Source organism: Myotis lucifugus, unplaced genomic scaffold, assembly GCF_000147115.1.
Source record: "Myotis lucifugus unplaced genomic scaffold, Myoluc2.0 scaffold_3, whole genome shotgun sequence".
NCBI classification, from domain to species: domain Eukaryota; kingdom Metazoa; phylum Chordata; class Mammalia; order Chiroptera; family Vespertilionidae; genus Myotis; species Myotis lucifugus.
In genome coordinates, this window is record NW_005871051.1 from 24,415,929 (window position 1) to 24,432,582 (window position 16,654).

The following is a 16,654-nucleotide window of genomic DNA, read 5'->3' on the forward strand; positions in this document are numbered from 1 at the left end:
CCAAGTGGGAGTTTTAGTGTTCTGAGGGGCATGTTGAGTTGTCACGCCTGGGGTTGTTACTGGCTTCAGCAGGTAAATTCCATGGTTGTTGGATGGCTCAGAATGTGTTGAAAGAAATAACCTACATTACACATGCTTTTCATATTCTTCCAGACATTTTTGTATGGGAAATACCTGTTAACAATCATCTGCATGTATAACTTAAGTCTATTTTACATGCTTGCATTACTGGTATAATTGTAAACAACTTGTTACCAAAGGAAGTCATGCTGCCAAGTCCAGAATTAGGATGGGAGGGGACTGCCAAGTTACCTGGCAAAGGGCATGGGCACAGGGAAGCCAGTAATTGAGACCATCAATGCAGTGGCTTAGCACATGTGAATATCTAGAGATGTTTCACTTTTCATTCAGAACTTTGAAAATTGTTTATTGTTTGGAGAATCACAACACTGATGACAACACAATTCATGGTATTTGGGTCATTAATAAAGTAATCTGTATTGGTATGCTTTGGTAGCTGTGGTAAGCAAGTAGTGTTATTACTATATGTATCAAGGACACGATTGATATTTCTAAAAGTATGTCATTAGTTTCTACAGGTATGGCTTGCAAATTAGTTGACTAGTTAAGTATCCTCAGATTCCAACAATGTGTTCACTGGGGCAGATGTGTATGTTTTTAGGTTATAGAATATAGTATGCCAGAAGTTAGTACAATATTTTGCAGCAAAGCAGTTTGCATTTAGCATTTGTTGAAATGGTTTTGAGATTTATTCCAAAATTAAAATATTTCCGTATATTATCTTATAATGCTTTCTTTTGTATCAGAAGTTGCTTTAAAAGAGTGTGTGTATGTAGTGGTTTCACCCATATGTCTTCTTTCATGATATGGGTAAATCATGGCTCCATGGTTAAAGAAATTTCACTATTGGGTTAACTTCTGAATACCAGAGTTAATGGAAGGAGGGCTGATGAACAGTGCTATAGATAATGAAATAAAAAGAAAATGTAGAAGTAATTTTATTTTGAAACCTACAATTTTTCTTTTCCAGTAGCAAATTTACTTTCCTGATTCTTTTAGGACTGAGAGTAAATGGTTACTACTGATGCTCCACAGGCATATAAACTACATGTAGAAAGGAAATCATGCATTGATTGACAGTATTTGATCTTTATGCTAGACTGGTAGCCCCCATCGTGCGATATCGTACGCAGTAGGCTGCCCGCCGCTTCCATGGGAGCCGGTGGGAACCACAGCGCGCCGCTGGGAGCCGTGCGGCTTCTGCAGGAGGCGGAAGTGAGCCGCTGGCGCCCATGGGAGCCGGGAAGGAGCCGTGCTGCTTCTGTGGGAGCCAGGAGGGACCCATGCTGCTTCCGTGGGAGGCAGGTCCGCCGTCTCCTCTCCGGGCCTGCGCTCGGCCGCGGAGGCTGCGGGTTGGCCCCTCTGTCCCTGTCCCTGTCCGCTCCGGCTCCGGGGGGCCGGCCCCTTGTCTCTGTCTCCATCTCCGCTCTGGGCCTCACTTGTGTGCACAACCTCCTCCTGTCTGGTCATGAACCGTTATGCCGTCCCAGCCTAATTTGCATATTTCATATATCCTATCTAATAATAGACAAACATGGTAATTGACTGTACCTTTGTTGTGCCTCCCATTGGCTAATCAGTGCGATATGCAAATTAACCATCAACAAGGTGGCTAATTTGCATACTGCAGACAGGGCGGGACAGTGTGAGTGCGAGCCGCCATCCAGGCCCCCGAGTTCGACCCTAGAAGCCGCCTGCCTGCCGCCCGTGATCGGATCCGATCCCAGGCCGCGGGACGGCCCCAGAAGCCCCAGAAGCCGCCTGCTGCCCATGATCAGATCTGATCCCGGGCCGCTGGCCGGCCCCAGAAGCCCCAGATGCCGCCTGCCTGCCGCCCATGATGGATCCGATCCCTGGTCGCACGCCGGCCCCAGACGCCCCAGAAGCCACCTGATATGGCAGTAACTCTATCAGTAAGCACTCTGAAAGTCAGTGGAATAAATACACCAATTAAAAGACAAATTATGAGAGTGAATCAAAAACAAGACCCACTTTAAATATAAAGACACATATAGATTAAAAGTAAATGAATTAAGCTGCAGCCTGTTTAGCTCAATGGATAGAGCATTTGCCCGTGGACTGAAGGGTCCCAGGTTCGATTTCAGTCAAGGGCATGTACCTCAGTTGTTGGCTTGATCCCCAGTCCCTATCAGAGCATGTGCAGGAGGCAACCAATCAATGTGTCTCTCCCTTTTCCTTCACTCTCTCTAAAATTCAATGGAAAAATATCCTTGGGTGAAGATTAACAAAAACAAAGTAAATGGATTAAGTAACATTGAAGAGATTATAAGAAAAATATATTCCAAATTTTGTTAGTTGTATAATGGTTATGTTTAAATTATTAACACCTAAGAAATTGGGTGAAGGGTACATATAATATGCTGTAGTATTTTATAGGGTTTTTTTTACATGTATGAGATTATTTCAAATTAAAATATTAAAAAATTTAAAAATTAATAAAATATTAATTGAAATGTATCTGCATTACATGAAAAATCTCCTAATTGCTTCTAGCATAATTTATTAAATTGTGCTAAAATTTACAAGGGTTCAATTAAAAGATATCTTAATTCTAAATGATATAATAGAAAATATATAATAGTGCAGTTATAAGCACTTATCTGAAAATAAAAATTTAAAGAAGTGAATTTAAAGAAGGGATTAGCCAAAGAAAATATATGCACAATCCATGGACACAGACAACAGTATGGTGATGGTCAGAGAGAAGTGGGGGGCAAGAGCTGGGTAGAGGGGGCAAAAGGGGAGAAATAGGGACATCCTATATAATAATAATAAAAGGCTAATATGCAAACTGACTGAACGGCAGAATGACCGGTTGCTATGATGTGCACTGGCCACCAGGGGGCAGACGCTCAATGCAGGAGCTGCCCCCTGGTGGTCAGTGCACTAACATATGGGGAGTGCCACTCAGCCAGAACCTGGCTCATGGCTGGCCAGTGCAGAGGTGGTGGCAGGAGCCTCTCCCACCTCTGTGGCAGCACTAAGAATGTCCAGCTAACGGTTTAGACCCGATCCCTTGGGGGCCTAAGCCTTTAGTCGGACATCCCCCGAGGGTTCCCTGGCTGCCAGAAGGATGTCTGACTGCAAGCTTAGGCCTGGTCCCCCAGGGAGTGGGCCTAAGTCAACAGGTGGACATCCCCCAAGGGGTCCTGGACTGCAAATGGGCGCAGGAAGGGCTGAGGGACCCCTCCTCCCCCAAGTGCACAAATTTTTGTGCACCGGCCTCTAGTATATATATTATAAAAATAACCCCCAAATACCAACTATTGTTTTATTGTTGTTAATCCTCACCCGAGGATATTTTTCCATTGATTTTTAGAGAGAGAGGAATGGAGGGAGAGAATGGAAGAGAGAGAGACATTGACATTGATGTGAAAGACTAGTAGCTATTTTCTAAAGCATCCTGTTCTATAAACTATAATATGTGTTGGTCATTCTCAGTACAGAATAGTGGACTCTGAAAAGTGGAAGGCCAGTATCCGAAAGAGCCTAACGGACATTATCAGAGCAGAAACAATAAGCTTTTGAGTGAATCCTAAATCAGTGCATGGAACTATTATATCTTTTAATTGAAAACTAAGCAATCTTAACTTAAATTGTTTCTCTATAGGGAAATAGATAAAGTTGGGTGGGGCTTGTTAAATATTTCTTGAAGTGTAGTGGTTTTGTGCATAAAGGATCAGATTGGACTTGGCAGGTTAAGATTATTGGACAAAGTGCCTCTGAGCCTCAATTTCTACAAGTGTAAAATAGTAACAATAACATCTTGATGTAAAAAGGTTGGAATGTTTTGAACTCAGGCAACCTATGAAAATTCCCAGCATATTTCTTGTTGAATAATAGAGATTCATATGCTTATTGAATCAGGATCTAAGATAGACGATGTTAATAGGATTATTAATATTAGTTTTACTCCTTGCTCAGAGTACCAGTAGTTTAATTAGGGGGATTTTTCAGTTTTCATAAAATATAATAGTGTCATTTATATTAATACTAGAGTCCCGGTGCATGAAATTCACACACAAGTAGGGTCCCTAGGCCTGTCCGGCAATCAAGGCTGATTTGTGGGGCAACACGTGGGGCAATTGGGGGGCTCCCGCTCGCACCCCCCTTGGCTGGCCTGGCGCCGCTCACTCACCGGTCAGGGCCTGCGGGCTGAGGGCAGCTCCTGGGTTGAGCATCTGTCCCCTGGTGGTCAGTGTGTGTCATAGCAACTGGTCGTTCTGCTGTTCGCTCGATTTGCATATTAGGGTTTTATATAGATAGATTTGGGTTATGTATTTAAACTCTTGGAGCATTTTAACTTTGAATTTACGTGAGTTTAAATAATAAAAACAGGCAGTTTTTTTACATGTTAAATGTCATCATTGAGTGGCAGAGTTAAGTTTCATACTTAATAGTCCAGGATTTACATGTACCTTGTTGCTTATAGCAGAAGTGGAGAAACGTTTTCTGTAAAGGGCCAGATAATAAATATTGTAGGCTTTGCAGGTCATCTATAGTCTCTGTTGCATATAACCCTTTAAACATGTGAAAACCATTCTTAGATGAAGAATAGCTCAGAAACAGGCCAGTGGTTCTATTTGATCTGTAGGTGGTTGTTTGAAGACTCTAATCTGTGAAATTCCAATATTTTCAGTTCACAATATAAATCCCTTTATAACTGGCTTTTTCTTCATTCCCAGAAGAAATGTTTAATAACAGTGATCTCAGTTTTTGTTTCCCATATCTGCTCTCTGTATTCCAGTCTTCTTGCCATTTTGCTGATGCTATTTTATTTATACTGAATCTTTTTTGCAAGGCCTATCAGAATTTGTATTTTCCTGTCAAATCTTCCAGGAGTCTTTTAGCCCACAGGGATGAAAACCTCCACTCATATTTTAAACTCTTTAAAAAAAAATAGCATTCACTATAAGATTTTATATGTGTTTTTGTTTTTGTTGCTCTCATTGTTTCTTCTTTATTAGACATTTCTATGGCATAATCTTTCATATTTGTTCATTATACCTAGAGCAGTGAGAATATATGAGTATAATATCTAAGGGAGTTTCAAACTTTATACACATGTGAGTTTTATTAAAAAATTCAAATTTAAAATATTTTTTGGTTAAAAGTCCTGGGTCCTACTCCCTGGAGATTCTGACCCTGTATGTGGATTGAGGCACAGGAACATCTGTATTTTCAGCCAGAATCCCATGTGATTCTGATGCTGATTGCTGTGGACCACCCTTGAGAAAATCAATATAGAATCTAAAGGTTTCAGACTAGGGCTCAGAACCTGTGATCTGGTTTCAGCAACACTAATTGATGAACCTTCTCACCTTGGGCAAACTTCTTTTCCAGAGCTTCATTTTCCTTTGTAATCTATGGTAAGTACCTGTCCTGCCTATTTCATGGGGTTGATTTGAAGATAGTGTATGTGAAAATGTTTTGAAACTGACATAATATGTAAATGTAAGATGCCAGTTTTATGTGCAAAGATACCTTTTCAATTGATGCCTAAGCTCAGAAAAAAAAGCATCATATAGGAAAATAGTGTGCTTTGAACTGAATTCAGTGAGTTTAGAGAGAAATTTTTGCTGAATTTCAGTCAATATGATGGTATTATTTTTCCATGTTGAGCACTCTTTTTTTAAAAAATTTAAATTCCTTATTGTTGAAAGTATTGCATATTGTCTCCCTTTTCCCCCCATTGACCTCTCCCCGGCCACTCCCACCCCCCAAAACATGCCCTCACCCCCCTATTGTCTGTGTCCATTGGTTATGCTTATATGCGTACATACAAGTCCTTTGGTTGATCTCTTACCCCCCTTCATACCCTCCCCTGCCTTCCCTCTGAGGTTTGATGGTCTGTTTGAATTTTCTATGTCTCTGGATATATTTTTGTTCATCTGTTTACATTGTTCATTATTATGATAGTATTAATAAATATGAAACGTTAGCTCATTAATGATGATAACATTAAAACATTAACTATAAAAATTTAATTACCTGAGAGAATATCTGCCTAGTGAAGTATTTGAGGTTTAAGACCATCTAACTAAAATATTGAGGCACACTGTTGAATTATTTAAAAGGATATTTGTTTAATTTGTTGTTATTTGTTAAGAAATACACATATGTATTTTGAAATAAAGGCATGATGTTAGAGTTCTAGCTGAATCTAATCAGTAGTAACATAGTAATCTTTAAAATATACAGAGTGTATTCTTTTATACTAATTGTTGGCTTTCAGTGAATATCTAATTAACAAAAAAATGTAGGAAATATTATCTTTGCTTTGTACATGCTGTAATATGTGGGTCTTTTTGAATGATGACTGACAACCCATAGTATCTAGAAGAAGCCAGATGTTAGTTTGTGACTACTCTGAGCATTTATTTAACTTTTTGTTGGATTGATATCCATTCCTCTCAGCCATTCCAGCTCCCTCTCATCTCTCAGCTTTTCTTATTTCTTTCTTGTCATTGTTATCTTTTTTAAAGTCTTATTTGAGTCTAATCTATCTATCTATGTATCTATGTATCTATCTATGTATCTGTCTATCTATCTGCTTAAGCAACTGTTACAACGGAACAAGCAGTCGCTATGACCTGCACTGACCACTAGAGGTCAGACGCTCAACGCAGGAGCTGCCCCCAGACCAATGGGGCCTGCTGGCCGGGCCCCTGCCTGGGATGGGGAACCGGGGTTGAGTGGTGGCGGACGTGGCCCCATTCCTAGGGGGGCCGGGGGCCAGTTCCCTCCTCGGGGCCAGTGGCTAGCCTCCTGGGTCTTACCGACCGGCCGGTACATATGACGCGTACTGGCAATTTAAAAATAAATGTTGACTTGCTCATGCGTGATACATATAAAGCTCTCGTTGGTGCCAGTCACACGCATGTGTTAATTTTATAATACTATATTATATATACACTATTTTGACATGTAATATTTTGCGGTAACGTTATTACTGCACAAATATTCTAATTTCCTTTCAATGTGCACAAATCCATGCACCGGGCCACTAGTTAAAAATATATATTGTTAGAGTTTTTTGTTCTTTTAAAAACCTTGTTAGTGGAGATGTTGATATATCTACAAAAGTGGATAGAATAATATAACAAACTTCTATTAGCATACAATCCTATCCCTTTTTTATTTTGAAGCAAATCCAAGTCAATACAATTTCATTTGTAAATTCATCAGCTAATTTACCTCTGAAAAAAAAAGGATTTAAAAAATAACCACAGTACCGTTTTTGTGTACATAAAAGTTAACAGTGATACAGTTATTTATCCAGTGTTCAAATTTCTTTTAGTTGCATAAATTTCCCCTTTTTCCTTCCCTTAAGAGTCTTTTGAATCATGATGCAAGTAAGGCCTACATATTATGAATGGAAATATGGGTTTTAAAACTACTGCTGATAAAGGATTGGAGGCTCAATAGATCACAGTCTGTCCTGTAAAGGCCTGGCTGGCAGGCAACTTTTTGGGGCCTGTATTACTTGATCTGTAGGAGAGAGTCAGGTTTGTGTCAAGACAGGAAGAGGCAGTGCTCAGACCTGGTGGCTACTCTGGGTCTGGATACTCTGTAACCTGGGGGCCCTGCCATCTTATTACGCCCCTGGGAAACACTGCCACTCAGGTGGCTTCCAGGCCTTGCAGCAAACTCATAACACAGGTGCTCCATAGTACACATCTCAGTTTTAGTCCTTCACCTATGTCTTTTCCAGTGCTCCAGCATCTGCTGCTACTCAGGCGCCTGAAAATTGATGCTGGGTTCTTAACACAGAGCAGGGAGCCTATTTGGCTTCTACGACAGTATCTGGCATTCATCTTGGCAACAGAGGGTGCCATCTGGTCTTGGGGTGCTTTATGAGCTGGTAAGAAGAAACTTGAAATAGGCTCTGGGCCCATAGATTTTTGAGGGATTGCTGATGACATTCTTGGTTCTGTTTCATGAAATTCAAGCCATCCTGTGCAGGCAAGATCAGCTGTGTATAAGAGTAGCCTGAGGCCATGTCTAGCAGGAACTTATTGAAGATTTAGATATGTTTTCTCAGTATTCTACTGGACAGTGGATTCCACTAATTCCTCTAGGACTAGCTCATACTGGCCTGTAATGTTGGGATCTTTTCAAGGATGGGGTGGCTGCAAACATCCATCTGGTAACATCACTTGTTCTCCTTTGTGCCATCTAGTGCAGTGTGGTGCCATAGGTCTTAGTGCAGGTGAGTAGGGTCTCCTGGTAGTGTGAATGCTGTGATGCAGCACCTGCTCTGCTTGCTGGGGCAGGGGAGATCAGATTGGGGTGAGTGTGATTTTCGGCTACCTGCTTCAGTGTCTCTGAACCCCCATTCATGAATGGCCACTATAAGAATGTGATCTTGGTCAGAGACTGCTCAAAGCCATGGCACAACAGCCAAACCTGTATGCTCCCTCCCCCCGCCCCCCCACCAATATTTTATTATGAAATATTCAAATATACAGAAAATTAGAGAAATTATGCAGGTACAGTAAACATTGTGCTATATTTAGCAAGTATCTGTATCTATCCATTAGCTAGTCATCTTAATATTTTTTATGGCATTTCAAAATAATTTGCAAATGTCACTTCACATTACACCTAAAATCTTTAGTGTATCATTAATTACAATTCATTATTTGTTAATTATTTGAGCTATAATTTACATATAGTGAAATGTGTAAAAATCTTAAGTACCTTTGGAAGAGTTTTGATAAATGCATTTAGTTTTGTAACCTGAAGCTCTACAGAGATATAGAACAAGACCATCATCCCAAAAGTTCCCTGACATCTCTTCTTATTTAATCCCTCTCCCTTCCAGAAGCAACCATTGTTTTGATTTTTATTCATATTCATATAAGTAAAGTTATAAAGAATGTGCTTTTTGTGTGTGTAAAACTTTTTTTTGAGTTATGCGGTTTGTTCCTCTTTATTACTGATCACTATTCTGTTATGTGAATATATCAATAATTTATTCATTCTTCATTGTCAGATACAAGTTTAGTGAATATTTTCTCTCAGTCTGTGGCTTTCTCATTTATTTTTATGCTGGTGTCTTTTGATAAGCAGGAGTTTGTCTTTTTGGTAAAATAACATCAATTCGTATTTCTATAATTACTACTTTCACTATTCTCTTAAGAAATCTCTGCCTGCTCTCGAATGAGAATAATCTCATTTAATATTTTAGAAGCTCTGAAAGCTTTAGTTTTTACGTTTACATTTGTGAATCATCTCATTAATTTTACTGTATGTATCATGTCAAGGTTCATATATTTTCATGAATCTTATATCGTTGTCCCAGCTTCGTTTGTTCAAAACACTTTCTTAAATGGATTGCTCTGGAGTCTTTGTCAAAAATGAAATGACCTTATAAGTATTGGTATGTTTCTGGGCTCTCTATTCAGTGTCATTTGTTTATTCATTGGTACTTAGGCCAGTATCACACTGTGTTGAAGTAAGTCTTGAAGTCAGCTAGTGCAAGCCCCTCAGTTTCATTTTTTAAAAGGTTGTTTTACATATTCTGGGTCAGAGGTGGCAAACTATGGCCACCCAGCCAAATTTATATGGTCATTTGAGTTATCTAGTCTTGTTTGATATGGAGAGTAATTCGGTTGTCCCTTTCTGTCCTCATAATCCCCTTCCCCTATTGGAAGCTGCTGGTACCAGTCTTCTTTGGGAGTTGATGATGCAGTCACTTTGGCCTGCTGCTCAAATGATGACTGGGCTCTTGGGAGGACAGAAAGGAGCACTGGGATCTGAGTGCTACTGGGACAGAGAATGAAAGTGACCCAGGGTCATTAGTCAGATATCTGTTTCTTGAATCAGTTTTGACGAGTTGTACTTTTCAGGGAATTTGCCTGTTTCATCTCAGTTGTCATATTTATTGATGTACAGTTATTCATAATAGTTCCTATTTTATAATGTGTATAGGGTCTGTAATAATTTTGCTGTTTAATCTGTGACTCTGGGTTATTTGCTTTCCTTAGCTTGTTAAGGTGGAACCTAAGGTCATTGATTTGAGAACTTTCTCTTCTAATACTATTTTAAAGGAGTAAATTTCTCTAACCTTTGCTTTAACTGCTTTGCACAAATTTTGGTATGTTGTGTTTTATTATTCAGTGCAAAATGTAGAGTATTATCTGATATTTATATTATTCCTCTGTAGTGATACATTAATTTGAAGCTTTTTAACTTTTTAAGAGTGTGACTTTTATGTCTGTGTAGTGTGTGTGTGTGTGTGTGTGTGTGTGTGTGTGTGTGTGTTTATCCTTCTTGGGATTTGCTGAGCTTCTTAATCTATAAATTTGTCTTTCATTAAATTGTACATTTTTGACCATTTTTTTCTTCAAAAATATTTTTCTGCTTCATTCCCGCTCAACTCTTTATCTGAAGTTGCAAACTGCATGTATGCTAGACATTTTGCTATTGTTTCACAGTTCCCTGAAGCTCTTAATTTTTGTATCAATCCTTCTGTTCTTCAGATTTTATTAATTTACTAGAGACCCGGTGCACGAATTTGTTCACCAGTAGGGTCCCTTGGCTTGGCCTGCGGGATCGGGCCAAAACTGGCTCTCCGACATCCCCTGAGGGGTCCCGGATTGCGAGAAGGCGCAGGCCAGATCAGGGGACCCCACCGGTGCATGATCGGGGCCGGAGAGGGATGCGGGAGGTTGGCCAGCCAGGGAGGGACCGCGGGAGGGCTCCAGGATGTGTCCGCCCGTCTCACTCAGTCCTGATCAGCCGGACTCCAGCAGCAAGCTAACCTACCTGTTGGAGCATATGTCCCCTGGTGGTCAGTGCACATCATAGCGACTGGTTGACCGGTCAGCTCTCTACCCCGTGGTGGTCAGTGCACGTCATAGTGAGCAGTTGAGTGGCCTTAGCATATCAACATATTGTGCTTTGATTGGTTGACGGACGAGCGGACAACCAGACACAGCATATTAGGCTTTTATTATATAGGACTAGAGGCCCGATGCACGAAAATTCGTGCAAGAGTAGGCCTTCCTTCCCCCAGCTACTGGCACCAGCTTCCCTCTGGCACCCGTGGGCCACATGCAGCCCACAACAAATATTTTTGTGGCCCAGCCAACATAACGGTATGTAAAAAACGTTTAAATAAAAATTTCGTAACTTAATTTTTACAATATCCTGTTATACAGAATCCTATATAATAAAAGAAAAACATGCAAATTAACTGTCCCTCCACTATGCTCAAGCCATGCCCACAAGCCAATCAGGAGTGAGTATGAAAATTAACCCAACTAAGAGGGCAGCGACCACAGAGCTGGAGCGAGCAGGAGGCTTGGGTTGCCCCTGGCGATGGAGGAAGCCAAGCTTCCCGCCTGCCCTGGCTGGCCCTGGGCTCCGCTCAAGGCTACAAAGTTTCAATAATAGAAGATAAATAAATCCCGGGGGGTGGGGGGGAGGAGAGGCTGGGAGCTTGGGTCGCCCGGGGGCATGACCAGCCTGAAAATGGCCATCAGCCCCTCACCCATGCTGGCCAGGCACCCCAGTGGGACTCCCCCACCCTGAAGGGGCTGTGGGCAGCCTGAAAACGGCCCTCAGCCCCTTACCCAGGCTGGCCACACCCCCATGGGGTGAGGGTCCCCACTGGGGGGCTTGACCAACCTGCAGACAGCCATCAGCCTCTCACCCAGGCTGGCCAGGCACCTTCAGCGGGACCCCCACCTTGATCCGGGACACCCTTCAGGGCAAACCCACCGGCTCCCACCCGTGCACCAGGCCTCTATCCTATATAGTAAAAGGGTAATATGCACATTGACCCTAACAGCAGAATGACTGGAATGACTGGTCACTATGACACACAGTGACCACCAGGGAGCAGATGCTCAATGTAGGAGCTGCCCCCTGGTGGTCAGTGTGCTCCCACAGGGGGAGCTCTGCTCAGCCACAAGCCCGACTGATGGCTGCCAGCACAGCAGTGGTGGCGGGAGCCTCTCCCACCTCCTCAGCAACGCTAAGGCTGTCCAACTGCAGCTTAGACCTGCTCCCTGCTGGCAAGTGGACATCCCCTGAGGGCTCCTGGGTTGCCAGAGGGATATCTGACTGCCAGCTTAGGCCCGATCCCCTGGGGAGTGGGCCTAAGCCAGCAGGTGGACATCTCCTGATGGGTCCCAGACTGCGAGAGGGCACAGGCCGAGCTGAGGGACCACCGTCCCCCCCCCCCCCGATTGCACAAATTTTTGTGCACCGGGCCTCTAGTTATTAATAACAAACTACAACGTTTGCTAATGACTGATTACTATAATCGTGTTGCATTCATTTCCCTTACGCGCAGGCGCACTATTTCTAATTGCCACATAATTAGTCTTGTACTGATTTGTTTGGTGTGCACAACAGGAAATATTTCGCTTTCGGAGAACAAGAAAAATAGGTTTATTTGCATTACACTTAGTAATTTGTGCAGTTATTCGGTGTCTCGTAAGTTAATGTTCAAGAAAAAATATTAATTTTTATTAAAATGTTCTATTATTTTCTGTTAACAATTACTCATTTATTTCAGTCCTTTGTATTCAGCATGTCTCTACCGAAATAAACCTGTTTCTATGAAAATTGAAGCTTTTGGGTTTTTTTGCGGCCCACATAAACTTAAACCTTATTTATTTGGCCCATGTTAGCCTTTGAGTTTGACATGCTTGCTCTAAAGAACCTTTTTGTGATAATTGGCTATGGATTAGGTAATAACATAGAATGTTGATTTCCTGATTTTGATAATTTAGCTGTGGTTATATAAAAGAATTCTTATTTTGAGGAGATATACATTTATGGGTGAAAGTTCATGTTTCTAATTTAACCAGTTAACTGCCACGATATTTTGAATTTAATTAAAAAAGGTCCACAGCTTTCATCTCTAGATGTTTATGGTGTACAAATGGTTAATGGTTAGGAAAAAATTGTATCTATCTTGAGAGAATGATTTACCAATGTTAACAGTAGAGACTCTGAGTAAAGAGTGTATGTGGCTTCTTTCTACTATTGCAGCTTTCTGTAAAACACACTATTTCATAAGAAAAAACAGGCAAAACTAAATTGTAGTGTTTAAGGATGTATACACTTGGGGTAGACAATAAAAAAAGTGATTATAAAAATTTTAGAAAATATAGCTGATTATGTATTTAACATTTAAATGTGTAAGGACTTCATAGACTAAAAGCAGTGGAAGAAATAAAAAAGTAAAAATTGATAAATGTAACTAGTTAAAACGTGGAAACTTGTTAAAGACATTGAAAACAAAATTAAAAGGCAGAATACTTGTTTTGTTACCCATACAGGGTAATTTGACGTCTTAGTTTGAGAAAGTAGGGCAGTTTTCTCAAAACTATTCTGACTTCAAAAATGAAATAAATCTTCATTTATAAAACTATAATTTGCGTAGCACATTCATGAATAAACGTGTGTTTAAGGGTAGAAGATTCTTACTAAGCTAATGCACCTTGCTGAGGGAAGAAAAGGGGATGGCTTCTTGTCCCAAGAAAACCACAAAATGCACAGCTGATTGGACCAGGAATGAACACCTAACCCTGGGGGCCGGTGATTAATCAGATCCTCTCTAATTAAGAAACTGAATTCAGGCTCACAGAAACTGGATTTAAGTGATGAATCACTTGATGTGCCATCTAATGAATAAACAGAAAAAAAATTAATACTAAGATAGGAAGAGCAGGATTAGACATAGTATGAGAAACAAAAGTGATAATCTCTGTGTTTGGGGTGGGGGAGTGTATGTGACATGGAGAGAGGGGTTTGGAAATAGATATTCAGACCACCTGGGTCCCAGATATCTTCCTGTTTGCAACCCAGGTTCCCATGAAGTTTTTTGTCTTGTTTTCTTCAAGCATTTGTTGTATGCCTCAATAAACTTGTTTTATCTGATCTGGTGGCTGGATTTTGGTTCTTTGCAGCCTAACTGGAATACAGTTCTATCTGACATTAGAGACATTAAATGAAATAAGGCATGGGATGTGCTGAGTTGTGTATACTGCCTTTTACTAAGTCTCCACAGTAGGTGTCTGAATTAGAGCTACTGGTCTCCTTCACAACCCACAGACACTTGCAAGTAAGTTTTATCGCTATTGACACTGCTTAATTTCTCTCTAGTGTTCTAAATATTTGCTCCCCTTATCTTTTCTATTTCTTTGTACTTACCAGTTATTTAGAAAACAAGTGTTAAACACTTATTAATCTTCCCTGGAATCTACTCTAGTACTTTTTCTCCTTTACTATACATACATATTCAAGGGAATATATATGTATAGTAAATTGTCCTCCTCGCTCTTGGAAAGTTCTTCCTCCAGGGAAAGGTTTCTTTCTTTTTATGCTCATTTCTAATACTTTCCATGCACATTACATAACCAGACTCTAAAACAGGATTTTATTTATTACCCTATTTAAATTGTTACTGTTCTTGGATGCTGGGATGGCATCATAGTAAGTCCGTGGTTGCAGGTAAGTTGGGTAGACAGACTTTTTCTATAAAGGATCAGATAATAAATATTAGGCTTTGTGGACCATATAGTCTCTGTTGTAACTATCGAAAAAACAACTATAGGCAATAGATGAACAAGTGGGTGTGGCTGTGTTACAATTGAACTTTAGCTGCAAATATAGGCCTTAGGCCAGATTTAACCTGTGAAGTGTAACTTGCTAATCTCTGGCCTATATATGACGAGAATTTGGATCAGTTAATTTATTACTTCTGCATGAGTAAGTTGGTAAGTTAAATACTCTAGGTCAGCATGTATACTTCAGATGGAACAAAGGAGAAAAAGATAATTGTACTGTACATATATTTCAGGACTATTAGGAAGTTGCTTTCACTCATGCACCAGATATTTATTTTGTGTCTACCATAGGATGTAAATAGTGGTGGCACTGAGTTACAAATAGTGGTGACTCAGAGAAGGTTTCTGCCTTATGAAATTTACATTCAGAAACTGTGATATAAAGGGCGCGAAAATAAATAATATGTTGGGATAAGTGGTATCTGAAGTTTGGTGTGGCGGATATTGCCTCTTTGGATGGATTGGTTAGGGAAGACTTTCTGGGGAGGCCTGTGTTACTGGAAAGAGTGATGCTGATAGGAGTTTGGAGAGTTAATCAGAGTATTAGAATCCTGTGGGGCCCAAATTGGCTGTGATGAATAATTTAATTCTTATGCTAATGAGGAAGCCATTATAAGGTAGTTTGTGCTTAAATTGAAAAAAACAAACACTGGATTAAATAAATTGGATTTGATATTTCATAAATCTGATAATCCTTCATGTATCCATTCTTGTTTCTGGTTCACAAAGGCTCTGGTGTCTTAATGATTTGCACATATAGCCTGTTTTCAGTGACTCATAAGTTCTAGTTCTTGCAAGTACATTTTTATAAAACCACATTTTAAGATGGAATATACCATATAGTTGTGGAATGCAAAAAACAATTTTCCTCCCATCTTTTTAGGTTCTTCTGACTGGGCTGATAATCAAATGAGACAAATTAACAGGAGAAAATGTCTAAAATTTATTATGGATGTTCATGCAGGGGTGGCATAAGAATATGAGACCTGAAACCCAGTGGACAATTAAGGTTTATATGCCATTCTGGACTAAGGAGTGGAAGGGGACAAAGGTCTGGGATTTCAAAGGGAAAGTAAGCAATTCACAGGTAAAGGAGAAAGAGCAAACGTGGTAAACAAATTCTTGCTGAGCCACCCAGAAACAGTGGGACACAGAGGGAAGTCCAAAGATAGGCCCTTGCCTGATTTCTTCCTGTCTTCCCTATTGAGTTTATAGTGTAATGCAGTGGTTCCCAAACTTATTTGGCCTACCGCCCCCTTTCCAGAAAAAATATTACTCAGCGTCCCCTGGAAATTAATTTTTTTAAAATTTTAATAGCAATTAAACAGAAAGATATATGTATTAATGTTTCTACCTTTTTCGTAAAATATAGTAAAGAAAGGTGTAAATTAGAAACATTGAAGTTTGAAATTATGAAACTATTTATTGAACTCAGAATAGAAAGGTAATACAAAAAAAGTTAAAACAAATGCACCTGTGGCCATCACCGCCCCCCTGGATCGCTGCAGCTCCCACCAGGGAGCGGTAGCGCCCACTTTGGGAATCACTGGTGTAATGCAAAGGAGATGCCCCCAGATTTTTCTTTCTAAATTCTTTTTGGCAGATAAGGAGAGTCAACAGTTCTTTCTGAGTCTTTCGTTTCGTACTAACTAGCTTAAAATCAATATCCCAAAAGGCAAAACTTTGATCCCCTTCACAGTCCTAAAAAGATTCCCAATTTCTATATATGGATACAAAAGTTGGATGATGGAGAAGGCTGATAGAAAAAAAAAAAGATTCATTTGAAATATGGTGTTGGAGGAGCACTCTATGGATACCTTGGACTGCCAGAAAATGACAAACAGGTGGGTCCTAGAGCAAATTAAGCCTAAAACATCACTGGAGGCAAAAAATGACAAAACTGAAGCTGTCCTAGTTCTAGCACATCATGAGAAGGCAGGATTCTTTGAAAAAGACAATAA

At 40.3% G+C, this 16,654-nt stretch overlaps 1 protein-coding gene across 1 annotated transcript in view; it reads left to right on the forward strand.

Annotated features, from left to right (window-relative positions):
* Positions 1 to 16,654, forward strand: part of AGFG1 (ArfGAP with FG repeats 1) — a 66,027-nt gene that overhangs the window by 15,575 nt on the left and 33,798 nt on the right. The window lies entirely within an intron of this gene.